At 50.0% G+C, this 15,173-nt stretch overlaps 1 protein-coding gene across 6 annotated transcripts in view; it reads left to right on the top strand.

The window, feature by feature from the left end:
- NCK2 (NCK adaptor protein 2) overlaps positions 1 to 15,173 on the top strand; it is a 150,730-nt gene that overhangs the window by 71,702 nt on the left and 63,855 nt on the right. For all 6 annotated transcript variants that reach the window (XM_040993888.1, XM_040993892.1, XM_040993886.1 and 3 more), the window contains one exon: positions 7,863 to 8,047. The gene's annotated coding sequence lies outside the window, so the exon portion shown is untranslated. The remainder of the gene's footprint in view (positions 1 to 7,862; positions 8,048 to 15,173) is intronic.

The following is a 15,173-nucleotide window of genomic DNA, read 5'->3' on the forward strand; positions in this document are numbered from 1 at the left end:
GAACTCTTGATTCTTTCCTGGTGCTGCCAGTCCAGGAGGAGGTTGGGCACAGTTGGTGTCTGCTGGGGCCTCTGCCCAGAACTTGCAGACGGGCGCTTCCTTCTCGTGGTGTCTTCCTGTGGCCCTGCCTCTGTGCACATATTCCTGCTGGTCTCTTCCACCTCTTAGGAGGACCCCAGTTTTGGGGGATTAGGGCTCCACCCTGACTACTTCATTTTCACCTAATCACCTCTAAAACCACATTCTCAAGGACTAGGAGATTGGGACCTGAGCTTTGATGCTAGGGGAGCAGGTGCACATGGTTCGGGCCTTGGAAAAAGGGATCTACAAAACCTCATGATGCCACCAGTGCTGCTGCAGGACCCGAGGGAATAGAATGTTTCCCTGTCTAGCAAGTCATCCCGAAAGTTTTTCCTAAGTGGGGGCTTCTGCAGAGAGGTGTGGGGGATTTCACCCCACCTGCTCAACCGAGCTTGCTCCATGAGGGGAGCTGTGCAGCGGGAAGTCGGGGAGGGTGCCAGCAGTGGAGGAGGGCTCTGCAGAGTGGTGGTGTTCAGAGCAATGGTGGTGATGACCTTGCTTGGTGATGACTGGGTGGTGAGAGAGAGTGGACAGGCATGACCCTCCTCTGCCACATTGGCTCCTGGGCTTCAGCTTCAGGACATGGCCCAGTGACAGGAAAGGGAGAAGGGCACAAAGTCACACACTTAAACCCGGAAGTGTGCAATACAAAGGATAATGCAGAGTCTGAGAACTTTCTGCCTCCTCCTCCTGTGTTACAGTTGCTTTTTTTTTTTTAAGAAAAAAAAAAAACCACTGTTTAAAAAGAGTTATTTTTATTGGAAAGGCAGGATCTACAGAGAGAAGGAGAGACAGAGAGAAAAATCTTCCATTTGTGGTTCACTCCCCAGGTAGTTGCAATGCCTGGAGCTGAGCTGATTTGAAGCCAGGAGCCAGCAGCTTCCTCCGGGTCTCCCATGCAGGTGCAGGGTCCCAAGGCTTTGGGCCGTCCTTCATTGCTTTCCCAGGCCACAAGCAGGGAGCTGGATAGGAGTGGTGCAGCTGGATCATGAGCTGGTACCCATATGGGATTCTGCATTTGATGGGGGAACATTATCCAATTGTGCCAGTGTACCAGACCCCACAGCTGTTCTTTGTTCCAAATTAACGCATATTGTAAAAGTTCAAGTGTTGAAGCAAATGAAGTTGAAGGTGAAGTTATGTGCCTCAGCTCCTGGTTCCTCTCCTTAAATTTGTTAGCTGTGACCACAATTAAGAAGAATGTGGCCTGACTGCTTCTCAAGATTCTGTGTCTTAAAATGTGTGTGTGTTATGGAAGGTGGGTGAGGTGACAGAGAGAGAGAGAGAGAGAGAGATAGAGAGAGAGATAGATTTACTCCCCTGCTGGCCTTGGTCTTTTCAAGCTTTCTCCCTGCCCCACCCCCATCACGTGGGACATACTAACCCACACAGTGCCTGACACTTGTCCAGCACCCTTCAGGTCACCCAGTGCACTCTGGTCTCGCTGGAGAATTCAGTCTGTCTTTCCATTCCTCTGTTCAAACCCTCCCCTAGCTTTTATTCAATAGTGCGTGTTACTGGTTGTTTGCACGCTACTCCTCATAGTTGTACTGATTTGGGCACCTAAGCAAATCCTGTGGGTGCTGACTAAGGAACTGTCAGGGAGCCTTTGAAAAAAAGGTAGGAGTAGTTAGGTGGCCAACTCTGACATGGAGCTCTGCAGCAAGTGCAGCAAGGCTTAGTCTGATGATGAAAATGAGGCTGTAGACCAGGGCCAGGGAAGCAGGAACTGAGGGGAACGCCTGTGGAGAACCTGTTAGGGAATGAAAGAAGAAGCTGTTATGCAAGCCGAAATCCTTGCAATGCCCGAGAAGCAGTGTCACTAATCGGATACCTGTGTTGGAACCTAGGGCAGCCAGCTGAGGTGTGTCACAGATCCGTGACCATAAACTTTTGACATCTTGGGTTCAATTTTTGGTAAAATTTATCTTATCTAAAAGGTAGATTCAGAGAAGGACACACACACACACACACACCCCTACCTTCCATCTACTGGTTCACTCTCCAGCTGGCCCCAACTGTCAGAGCTGGAATCAGGAGGCAGGAGTTTCTGCTGCGTGCAGGGTCCTAAGGACCTGGGGTCATCCTCTACACTTTCCCAGACTAAGCAGGGAGTTGGGACACAAACCAGCACTCGCATGGGGTGCTGGCGTTTGAAAGTAGAGGATTATCCTGTTAAACCATGATGCCAGCCCCAGTTTGTTTAAGATTTATTTGTTATCATTGGAAAGGCAGACTTACAGAGAGGAGAGACAAAAAGATCACTACCCAAGTGGCTACAATAGCCAGAGCTGAGCTGATCCGAAGCCAGGAGACGGGAGCTTCCTTTGGGTCTCCCGTGCAGGTACAGGGTCCCAACTTTGGGCCATTCTTGACTGCTTTCCCAGGCTACGGCAGGGAGCTGGGTGGAAAGTGTGACAGCCAGGACATGAACCAGTGCCCATAGGGAATCCTGGCGTGTGCAAGGTGAGGGCTTTAGCCACTAGGCTACCACACCGCAGCCCTGATTTATGGTACTCTTGAAGCCTGTGCCCACATCACTCAGAGCTTCAGAACTGATTTGTGGTCCTGGCCAACCACTCGGGGCTGTGGATGAGCGGGCAGGTGGTTTGGTGGCTGAGCCAGACAAGCTGCCCATCATCCTGACCCACCTGTGCTTACCAGTTGTTCTGGCCTGCGTTTTGCTTCTCATAGCTTATGGTTGACTCACTGCCTGCATGTTTTTCTTTCTTCGTGCTGGAATATTTGCAGGCAGAATCATTATTCCAGAATCCAGAACTGTCTGCATTTGAGATCGGACCCTTTGTTTACATGTGAGTGGGCCCAAGGTGAGGTCCCTGTGGCCGTTCAGTGTGGAATGAGGAGTGTTGTTTTTTCCCTCCCCCCACCTGTGGGTTATTTTTTTTGGCCTGAGTGGAGGTGGGGAGGAGGGTGTCAACTTCTGCTCAGCCCAATAATCAGCATTGCCACTTGGATTGGACAGGATTCCAGCCTTGGGCAGACAGCCGACAGTAGCAGTGCTGCTGTGAGTGGACTTTGGTTTGGGCTGTGCTCGGTCCTTGCTGTGCCTGGGAACCACCGTGCTGAGAGAGCACTGAGGTCGTTTCCCTGGAAGTCCTTGAGCTGATAAGTGCAGCCAAGCTGCTTGTGGGGGATGCACACAGGGCTGAGCTTCAGTGTTGAACTTCAGCCAGTCTACTCCTGGGGACTTGCCGAGCACTGTTTAGTGTCTGAAGCCAGCACTGCCCCACTTGAGGAAACGCCTCTTACAAGAAATTCAGCAGGGGCCCAGTGCGGTAATCTAGTGCCTAAAGTCCTCTCCTTCACGCACTGGGATCCCATATGGGCACTGGTTCTAATCCCGGCAGCCCCACTTCCCATCCAGCTCCCTGCTTGTGGCCTGGGAAAGCAGTTGAGGACGGCCCAAAGCCTTGGAACCCTGTACCCGCGTGGGAGATCCGGAAGAGGCTCCAGGCTCCTGGCTTTGGATTGGTGTAGCTCTGGCCGTTGTGGCCACTTGGGAGTGAATCAACGGATGGAACATCTTCCTCTCTGTCTCTTCTCCTCTTTGTATATCTGACTTTCCAATAAAAAGAAATCTTAAAAAAAAATCGAAGAAGTTCAGCAGGCGCCCCTGGTTTTCCTGGCGCCTTCCTGTGCAGCGTTGCACCCTCTAGATATGCTGTGCATCATAGGGAGTTCCTGCAGGCCCTTGCTCATGGTTCTGGCTGGGCTGGGGGTTGGGGTAGAGTTCCTGGGTGCTCAGAGCCCTATGCTAATCTCATGCCTTTTCTTTTTAATAGAAAAGAGGATTGCCTCCAGCTCTGCATTCGGGTTAGAGGATTGGGGACTATGTTTCTTGATGTGTTTTATGTACCGGGGTCTTTCTTACTCATGGAAAATGAAATTATATGATGGGTTTAATTGTGTAGCAAAAGAAGTGCAAGCCATTGCAGTTTTTCTACACTATACAATTTTCATGAACTTTTTAGAAAACCTCTCGTATGCACCGATCTAAAAAAAAAAATCTTTTGCAGCCAAATAAATTTCTCTTGAATTCTGTTTTCCATAAGTCTTTTGATGTGCTGTGGGGTAATACCTTGTGGGCCGAGAGCCTAGGCTATGCGCTTCACTTGGCACCTACCCACTTTGCTTGCTGCCCTGACCCCTGCCAGCTAAGAGAGCAAGGGCCTGTGAAGGTGGGGCGTCCACTGGCCTGCCTTAGCCTCACCCAGCCCCTCCGTGACCGAGAGGTGGCCAGTGGGCTCCCACGGTGGCAGCAGCACGTGCTGTTTGCTGGGTGCTGTGGAGTTTTGTTCTTGCAAGGGCAGCACTGTAGGTAAAAAGAGAACGAAAGGCGCTTTGGTTCAGTAGGTTAAGCCGCGACCTGTCGTATCGGCCTCCCATAGGCCACTAGTCCAAGTCCCAGGTGCTCCACTTCAAGTCCAGCTCCCTGGTAATGCACCTGGGAGAGGGGCAGAAGGGTGCCTTGGGTCCTTGCCAACTGTGTGGACGACCTGAATAAAGCTGCTGGCTTCGACCTGGCCTGACCCTGGCCATTATAGCAATTCCAGCTGTGAATCAGCAGACGAACTCTCATTGTCTAGAACTCTACCTTTCAAATACATATGTCTGTGTTTTAAGTTCCTACACCTGGCTTTAATGTCAGTCAAGGGGAGAACTTGTGTTCTGTGGGTGAAGACACCTGCCTCCAACGTTGGTGTGTTTGGGTCTGATTTCTGCCCCCAGCTCTGGACTCTAGCTTCCTGCTGTGCAGAACTGGGGAGGCGCTGCTGAAGGCTGGGGTAACTGGGTTCTTGCTGTCCCCGTGGGAGATCTGGGCTGTGTCCTGGGCTTCTTGCTTTGACCTCCAGCCTGCCCTTTCTGTTCTAGGCATTTGTGGAGTAACCCAGTGGCTAGGTCTGCCACTTTGAAATGAGTGCATCTGTTAATTAAAGAAAAACAATAGGACCCACTCAGAGGACATTGTGCCCGCATTCTGCTGGGGGCAGCGATGGGTGGCCTTGTGGAGATTGCTGTGGCAGCAGCTAAATGGCTGTCCCTTTGACTGATGTTCTTCCTCTGTTGTTGGCAGGGAGAAAAGAGGGGGTCCCTGAGCTTCCATCATCTGGACAGGCCAGCCAACTTGGAGGTCGCGGGAGCGTAGTGCTGTACCCACAAGGTGTGCAGTGTGGGGCTGTTGTTGGGACCCCAAGTGGCTACGCTCCAGTTAAGTGCCTTAGTTACGAATGACACCACCACAGGGCATCTGGTCCACACTGAGGTTTGGAGAAAGTAGCCTGGGCATTGTGCCAGTACTGCGGGGATTTGGGATGGGCTGGGCCAGCTTGCCTAGGGGTCACTCCACGCCTGTGCCTGTACCTGGCCACAGCTAAGGGGAACAACAGGACAGAGCCTGCTTCTGCAACTAGGAGAAAATCTGCCTGAACTTTGTGGTATGACTCCAGGTCAACAAATGAAAATCCCAGTGTTCCAGTGAGCTCAGAAAGTACCTTGGGATTTATGGTGGTGAAACGTCCGTCCGCTGATTCTCTCCCCAAGTGACTGCATGGCCAGAGCTGAGCTGATCTCAAACCAAGAGACAGGAGCTTCCTTTGGGTCTCCCACATGGGCACAGAGTCCCAAGGCTTTGAGCCATTCTTGGCTGCTTTCCCAGGTCATAAGCTGGGAGTTGGAAGGGAAGCGGGGCTTCCAGGACACGAACTGGCACCCATATGAGACTCTTGTGCATGCAAGGCAAAGATTTAAGCCACTAAGGCTAACCACATTGGGCCCAAAGTCTGGTGTTTTTAGGAGTTGAAATTCAAATGAACAAAGAGGTGCCTAAGCTGAGCGAGTTGATCACTTCTTCCCTTCCCTTGTCATGGTTTATTTCTGGAAGGAGAGGCTCAGGATGCTCGGGTGGAGTATTTGTGAAGAACAGTGCATGCCTCCTTCAGATATTCCCACCTGCCTGAGGCCGGTGATGGAGAAAGCATTCCTTGGCCTTCCACCTGCCGATGACCCTGGCACTGGACAGACTTCATCTGAACTCACAGAGAAACCGGGATCATGGTGGTTATTGGCAGGCTTAGTTCAGTGATAGTTTCCCAGTGAAGTGCTTTTCTCAGAGGAAATACTACAGCCTTCACGCTTCCCTCTTGAATCCAGTATGGCCACTGGCCCCGCACAGTGGATTTTAAACAGTTACGCTTGGGCTGGTGTTGCTGTGTTAGTTCACGTCTTCCCATCTGCTCTCCCTTGGAGGATTCCAGAGCCCCGTGCAGCTCCTTGCTCTTTGCTGTGGCTCTCCAGGCTGTTGCAGGGAGCATCCAGGCAGAGAGAAGCTCAGTACTTGCTGGGGGAGGCCTGTAGTGGGCAGCTCAAACAGCCACACACACACACACACACACACACACACACACACACACACACACACACACACACACGCACACAGATGCTAACATTGGCCTAGGGAGGTCTCAAGCTAGGCAGTTACTTTTTGGTTCAAGCATTAAGGATCCAGCTTATTCTATGTGGAGATGGAGTTGGGGGTCCTGGCCGCCCAGCTGTTACTGTTGTTGGTCGCTTGCTTCAGGAAACAACAAGGGTCAGTTGTTAGTGTCCACTTAGAAATGAGGCTCCGTCTTGGGTCCGGAAAGCAGCCCTTCCACTTCCGGACGACCTGCTGTGTCTTTGGCAGCATTTAGCTCGGAGAAGGTTGGAATCGCCTAGTGCACGGTAGCTGTGTCGCCAGTCTGCCTTTCCTGTTCCGATGAGCCCCCTTCCCTCACGCTACAAAAGATCAACACAGTTTTCAAGATAATGCTAGAGAATACAGCTGGAGGAATTACTTTTTTTAAAATCAAAATTTCCGCCCTTGGCCTTATAACATTTTTGCGAGAGGCCGACTTGAATTATCTTTCTTCTATTTGACTAAAATAGAATTCGATTTTTCCGTAGGGTATTTAACATTTTGGGTCATCATCATGCCAGAGATGAATTAACAAATCTTCTCTCAGTGAACCATCAAGACAGATCCCCTCTGGGGTAGAAAGGTATTTAAACACACTGGTGACCTCCTGGGAAGCCCACAGGATGCGACAGGATCCTTTTGAAACTCTTTTAAGTCACAGCCCAAAAACGCTTGCCCAAGCTGTGACCTTGAGGCCAGACAGGAGGGGCATGTCAGCTGCATGCCACTGCCAGCCGCCTGGCCCGCTTGTGCTGTGGAGTGGTGGGCTCAGGCTCCCTGCAGTGAGAGGATGTTTCAAGCCCTAGGCCAAGGACTCTTACTGTGAGCTGGCTGTGTGGGTCTCTGAAAGAAAAACATTCTAACCAGTACCTGTGCTCCGGCCTTGCTGTGCTGTGCTGTGCTGTGCTGTGCTGTGCTGTGCTGGGGCCTCCCAGCCCCCTGTCTCTGTGTGTAGGGGGCCCTACTGTTTTACAGGTATGAGGGGCCCATCAGGCAACTTGCTCAGAGCTCATTGAAGAGTGTGGGTGGAAAAGGATGGGGCACTTGACTTTGGGTAGAAATCTTTCAACAACAGGTAGTTCTAAAAAAAAGAAAGTAAATGAGAAACACTTTTGCAGGCATTTGGGATAGAAGATCTCCACAGCTGTATTACTACCTAGTTCTCTTCTGCAATCCCCCACCACTCCACCAATAATAATAATCATCATCATCCCTGATTGGTTTCAGACAAATTGATGTTTTGAAGCATGGTTACTTAGAACAAGCAAGTTGACCTGCTGTGTACTTCTTTGTATTTGCTTTTTAGATTTCTTGTGTTTTCCTCGTCCAAGGGATGTCCCGGATCCTAATGCTCTGCTGAGATTTGAGTTGGGTTTAACTTGGAGAATTCTCACCACTTGGTAACCTCAGACGTGTGAGCAGCTGGAATATTTCGTCTTTCTGAGGAGTCCTGCGTATTGCCAGTCACCTCTTGTTCACTGTGTGCCAAAGGTGAGTCTGCAGTTTTGTGCTTTGAACACGCAGTGAGCTGGTGGGGCTTCAAGTGCTGAGCTGGCAGGATGTGCTGTGGATTCCTCAAATGGCAGCGCTGTAGCTGTGATTCACAGTAAGCTTAGGCTTTCAAGGGCTGGCTAAAACAGCAGGTTCTCTCCATTCCAGCTTTGTTGTGGGATGGTTTTGATGGTATCTCCAGGCCTCAAGATACTGAGCATCCCCTACCTGAAGGGCCGTGGCTGTGCCTCACCTAGCCAGCCCTGTGTGTGATGAGTTGGTACCTCCTGTGTACTGCCTGCTAACATCCTGATGCTAATGCAGCAGGGTGACGCAGGACCCAGGGTTCCTGCGCTGATAGATTTTAAATAGAAACATCTACTCCTATGTGGTGTAATTGTTGCTGAGGTGTACCATTGACTTGGAATCCCAATTCCCGAGGGGCTGTTGGGCATGTCGAGTCGGGTGCTGCCTGGCTCTGGGGGAGCAATCGGAAGCTCTTTATCAGAAGTGAGTTTCACCTCCATACGAACATCTCAGCGTTGCAACAGCACGCCACACCAGCTTCCCCTGAAAAAGCTGCTGTGGCTTCCACCATCTACAAATTTCCCTGAAAAGCTGCACTATCTACAAATGAATGAATCAGAAGTTTTACACAGTAGACTTTCTTGGTATTATGGTTTCTAAAAATTTAATTGGAATTTCATTTTCCTTGGTGTGAAACTGTCGTAGTTGGGCTGCTCAACAAGGCAGATGCCTTCAGGGAAATGGGTCGCCTGGTGAGTTCAGTTAGTGTGTGCTCAGTGAGCTGTGTCTGTGTCATCCCTGTTGGGCAGGCCACTGTGGGGCAGATGATCTGCCGTTCACTAAGACATGCTTATGTGACTCATGACTTATGTGACTTTCGCTGGGTGTGTTCTTTCTCCTTGACCCCTTTATTTTTAATCTTCTAGGACCTTCTTAATTTTGATTCTGTCCCTTTTGATATATAGTATTTAGAGTACCATAGATTAATATGTGTATTTTGCAAGGGGAGGATTAAGTGTCTTGGTGTCTTGGGTTCTCCTGTTTGATTTCTTTTGGAGACAGTAGCATATTTCTTTATATATTGTTGGTTAAGACCTGCGGGGTTAGCTGTTGTTTGGACTCGAGAGCTTGGAGTGCGTGGGGCATGACCCAGTTCCTTGCCCTCGTCCATCCTCTCTGTGTGCTGTGTTGTCCTGAACCTGTCTGCCCCAGGCTCACGAGCTCTTAGGTTCACATCCCTTCGTGCAGGTGCAAGGCGTGCCCAGATATCCCTGCTAGAGCCTCAGCTAGGTGATCATCACTGAGGTCTCTCCATTCTGATCCTGGGAGATTTCTGAGAAGTGAGAAAACTCTTTTGAAATCCATGGTCACTCAGTTCTTTGTTCCTTGTCACTGAAGCAGGACCTCTAAGCTGAGTCATTTGAAGAGGCATCATATGTCAATCCGTTTGTCAACAGATATTTCAGGGGAAGATAAGCCAGAAACTACCAACTCTCAGATCTCATCATCAGGGTTTTCAAACAGTTCATCAGTAACGGAATCTGATTCTGTTTCTGTAGAAAGTTCATGATCACTAGTGGCGTCAACAGACTTGAAGTTTTCGGGCATCCTCTAGAAGTAGGGAGTCTGGAGGAAGAAATATGAGCTTATCCGTGGCAGCAGGGTCTGCATGAACACCCAGCAACGGTGTTGTACGGGGGGAAGACTGAGTGCCGAGAGCTTCACATCGATTATCATGAAAACAAGTATGTTACAGAAGGCTGTCTGTACCCACGTGATTTCTTTAATTTTGAAGGGGAGCAGGAGGAGACCGAGATCTTTCACTTGTTGGTTCACTGCCCAAAATGCCTGTGGCATCCCGGACAGGGCCAGCCCAAAGCCAAGGGCCTGGAAACTCAATTCAGGTCTCCCACGTGGATGACAGTCGTTCAGGCATTTGAGCATCACCTGCCGTTCCTAGTGTGGTCATTAGCAGGATGATGGAGTCAGAAACAGAGCCAGGACCCCAATCCAGGCACTGCAGTGTAGAATCGAGGTGTCGCAAGAAGTATCCTAACTGCTGTACCCGTTATCCATGCCAGTGCAATTCTACTGATTATTTTTGCTTCCTAAGTTCATGAAATCCAGATAGCAACCCTAGTTTACTTGTTCAGGTTGACTTCTTTGGTTTAGAAAAATATTCCTTAGGGAGAGGCTTAAGATGTCACCATTAGGTGGTAAATATTGATCGTGAGCACCAACTGTATTATTCTAGACAATTTTCTTGCAGTGGCTGCTTTAGCAGCTATGATAGATCAAATGTAGTTATGGACACCATTTTTCATGCTGTTGGGGAACTGACTGGCCTCTGACACCTCGGCCACCTTGGTGACTACTGGAGTTGGGGTTCCATAGCCAGTACCTTCTGATGCAAGGAGGCACCAACCCTTTGGGCAGGGATCCGAGAAAGCTAGGGCATGTTATATTTAGAACAAATGGCAAAGGACAGGTAAGGTGGAATTGCCTGGTAAAGGGTCCTTTGAGATTCCAGATCATCTAGGTTAATAATGGATTGGTGACCAGTATGTGCTGTTTGATTGGCTGCTGTGGAGGTGCCAGTAGGAAAAGCTGTAGCTGGCTCATCCCCACCATTGAGTGAGTGAGAAGGAAGTGGACGCAGTGCTGGGCTGATAGCATAGTTGGGGGAACAACAGCCTTGGATGCCCAGTGTGGGCACTGTGTGATGATCTGGACCAGCACAGGAAGGGTGAGGGTACTCAAGCCAAGTGGCAGAGGGGCCTGCCTAGTCTCTCTGGAGAGACAACTCCCTGTTGGGCAGGTGGTGTGCTCTCCTGGCTTTGGGATGTGGAAGCTGTGGGAAGAGCTTGGTGGCAGGCTTTTTTTCTCTTAGGTAAATTACTGCCAGCAGGCCCCAAGGCCACCAAAGGGTGAGGCAATAGTGTTCTTCAGCCGCAAGACCACTGGGGACAAAGTGGTGAGGGATGTCTGTTTATTGTGAACAAAATACAAGCTTATATAGAATAGGGACGGGGAGGGCAGGAGGGTGTCTCCCAGCCGCCCCTCTCCACCAACCAGCAATGACATTGTAATTGGCTAGAAGGCACGTCTGTTTTCCTAGACCCTCTGTTCATGTCACAGGTCATGTTCTGCATGCAGGGCTGGGTGCTGTGCCTCGGATCCTGGGCAGGTGAGCTGTAACACCCACCAGGTGGCAGGCAGAGATCCAGGGCTGATCTCACAGTTCCCTTTAGCTGCAAAGCTGTTCGCTGAACACGTGGATGATCTGCAGTTAATGCCCTTCGCATGTGTGCTTCGAGATGGACTGGGATTCTTGCAGTTGGAAGCTGATGACGCCTTACTACTGGCAGAGCATGTGACAAGTGCTGTCTGCTGGAATGGCCGTTCTCCCATAGACGCAGTGTGGCTCTCAGTGCGAGCTATCCAACAATGTTCCTTTGAGCGGTGTAACCTTTGTCTTATTCCAGAGCAGTTTTTCCCAGTGTACTTACAGGTATATTGAAGTCTGTTTGGTATTAGTCTAGCAAAATGCCTCAGGCTGAGTAGCAAGAAAAAGAGGCTAAGGTGTGTTTAGTTCGTGGTTCAGTCCACAGGTGATGGCGCTGTGGCTGAGTCTCAAGGTGGCATGTGGCTAGCCATGGCAGAGGCAGGTGGCACGCATGTGTCTTGTGGTCTCTTTCTCCTTATAAAGCTGCTGGGATCCAGTCACAGAGTTCTACCCTTCTGCCTGACCAAGGCCTGTCACTCCTAGAAGGCGCCACCACTAAAGCCATCAGCTGAGTTCCCATCCACTTGGTACCTCACAGTGCAGGGTTGATTCCAGCTCAGGATCATCCCAGGATGTGTTCACGTGGCATCCAGACCATAGCAGGCGACTTAGGAAAGCTCTTGACATTTGCCTCTTGCTTTCTTCATAAGTTTATCTTCTTGGAGTTTTGGAGCTGTCAACCTAGGATTTTGTCTTCACAGAATTAGTTTTTTTTTTTTTTTAAACATAAAGTCCAGTGAATGACTATTTCAATTTCTTACTCTTGTTTGTTTTGCTTTTTTGGTTTTGAGTAATGTTCCCAAATGTGCTCAGGAGCTGGGGCTGGACAAAAGCTGGCTCTCCCATGTAGGTGCCAGGAATGCAGCTACTGAGCCATTGCATGATGCTTCCCAAGGTGGGCATTAACAGAGAGCTGGACTCAGAAGCAGGGTTGGGACTTCAACCCAGGGACTCCAGGATGGGATATGGGCATTCCAGCTGACATCTTAACCACTGAATGCGCAGCCCAAACTTTTTAGGGCTGGAGTTACTGTTGTTGGAGGACCAGAGATCTGTTCTTACCTGGAAGGCACTTGGCTGATTTTCTACCAACATAAAGGTGACCATCCCAGCCCCTTTCCTGTCACGGACATGGGTCCCTAGGAGCGGCCAAGGGAGGCTCCTCTGCTGTTAGACTAATGCTTTCTTCCCTGCTGGATACTGGGTGTCAGGGGGGGCCGCAGCATTTGCAGTGGGTTGACCTGTGATGATTGTCTGGACAGTCCTAGCAAGTAGGTGCTGGCTGCATTTCTAGACAGACGGCTAGATAGGGGCGTCAGTGCCAGCACAGTCACTCTGACAGTACAGTCACGGTGCAGCCTTAATGCACAAGCCCTTGGTGGCAGCCTGGTGGGCCTGCCAGCCTTCTGGGCACTGTCCCTGGTCTGCCACACAGAGGTAGGACCTCTGTTTTTGGTAGACAGAGGAGCCTAAGGCTGTGGAATTGAATATACACGAGAGCATTTTCACCCAGATCTGCTGCCTGCAAGTGCACGTTCCTTCTGCCCCCTACACTGCTGTCTGACATGCCATGGTGAGACATACTGACAACTCCTTACTCAGCCGGGACTCGGGGATGAAGTTAGTCCTTGAAGGAAGCAGAGCAGGCCAGGAGCTCATGTCTTCCTAATGCAAAGGTTTTCCTTATTTCTGTAGCACGGATTTCATGTGTCCCGTTTCCTCCTTCCTGCCTCCCTCCCTCCCTTCCTTTCTGTCCTTTTTTGAAAAATTTTATTTTCCTAGAAAACTCTCCAGGAACAAAATAGGTAGAAGAGTTCCCTTTACAAACCGCAGGAAGGGAGAATGAAGGAAGGCTTTGGGAGGGCTGGGGACTAAAACGAAGAAGCCCAGCGCCCCCAGGGACCCGTGGCACTTCCTGAAGACCCTGGTCAGCCAGGCAGTCTAGGAAGGACCAAGGCAAGGACTCCGGTGGTGTTGCTGGGCACCACTCAGAAATGCCGCATCTCAGATTCCCCACTCAGTAGCAGAGCTGCCGAAAGAGATGTCCGTGAGGCTAATGGGCGGTGTACTTAGTAACCACATGGACAGCCAGGTCGTGCCTGTGGCCCCATCCACTTACCACAGCTCTTTGTAATGCCAAACAAAAAGTCACATGGGTGCAGTTCAGTGTTCCCTCAAGGGGCCTGGGGCCAGTGGGATGATCACTTTCCCCTAGTTGAGGAGTTGAGCTGTTAAACCAAGCATTTTTCCTTTCCGTCCATCTTATGGAAATGAGCCAAGTTAAACCTAGCAGCCTTCCCTTTTTCCATGTATGCCTTGTCAGTGTGGATTGTAGCATGCTGGAGAAACAAAGGAAAAACAATGTACTGTTTCTACCCTGCTCTTTTCCAAGTGACAGATTGTGAAAACAGAATATGTGACATCCTGTCCATTTCTCAACTATAGTAGCCCCTCCCCTTTTTTTCTTTTTCTGAGATTTCAGTCATGCCTGGTATAAATGCAGCCCAAAAACGTCAAATGGAAAGCTGTAGAAGTATTTCCAAGGTTTGGAATTGCATGTCTGTCTGAGTACTCTATGGACTGTCATGCCATCCCAGTCCATCCCTCTGTGGGCATTAGTCATCTGCTTGTGCCCGTATCCACACTGTATACACTACCCATCCCTTCGTCCTTTTGTAGCCATGTCAAGTTATCAGCCAGCTGTCACTGTTTTTATATTAGCTTTAGGGCTCTGTACTAACAACCATGGTGTCTACTGTCCACTGAGGGTCTTGGAACACATGCAGCTCTCTGGTTTATGTCTTAGAATTTATAGAGGGGTTGGTGCTGTGAGCTGATGTCTGTGGTGGCGGCCATTCTTATGAGCACTGGTTCTGAGTCCTGGCTGCTCTGCTTCTGATCCAGCTCCCTGCTAATGTGCCTGGGAAGGCAGGAGAAGGTGGCCCAGGTGCTTGGGCTCCCGCACCCATGCATAAGACCTGGCTGAAGCTCATGGATTTGGCCTGGCTCGCTTTGGCTATTGTGGCCATTTGGGGAATGAAGCAGAGGATGGAATTTCTGTCCTTTTCTATCTCTGTAACCCTGTATTTCAAATAAATAAACTTTAAAAAAAAAAAAAAGAACTTACAGAGGAATTTTCATGAATCCTCTTTAATACCAGGTGGTGTAACTATCTTCATCTCCTTAAACTGGGATCTTTTACAGCCTCATTTGTTCAAAATATTTTTCATAGCATGGAGCCTGTTCTGTTTCCAAAGAAAGCTTTTACAATGGTATAAAGATAAAAATCGGCAAGAAAACTCCTGACACATTCACACTGCCTGCCCTGCCCACAGTGAGGGCACAGCAGTAGCAGACAAAGGTCCCAGAGACACCTCTATCCACTGTGCGTGCCCCGGGAGTACCAGCCACTTTGTGCCAGCGACACTTGAGCAATTTCTCCCGCAGACCTGTGGAGCAGCACCCTCAGACCTAAAGCCGTAAAGTCATTCTCACCCCGGCAGAACACTGTTCAGGGTTTCGCGTGCTGAAAGCCTGCACCACCTGTCAGATCCCACATGCTTACCTTTCTGGAGAAGGGCCATTAAGATGAAATCCTCTCCACCTGTCCTAATTTTGGAAGCTTAGCTGCAGTGATGGTCTCGTCAAGCTACATGTGGTCTGTCTCTTTAGAACGACTCCGTTCCATCCATGGCATCTCCAAGCCCAGCTCAGGGATTCTTACAAAAAGGAGCGTGGCCAGAGTATTCCCAGTCGGCCATCTGGGTGTGAGTCTGCAGCCAGTGTCCTCTCATCTGGGCTGTGTCAGGCCAC

The sequence above is a fragment of the Ochotona curzoniae genome, unplaced genomic scaffold, assembly GCF_017591425.1.
Source record: "Ochotona curzoniae isolate NIBS_2020 unplaced genomic scaffold, NIBS_Ocur_1.0 contig_883, whole genome shotgun sequence".
NCBI lineage: Eukaryota > Metazoa > Chordata > Mammalia > Lagomorpha > Ochotonidae > Ochotona > Ochotona curzoniae.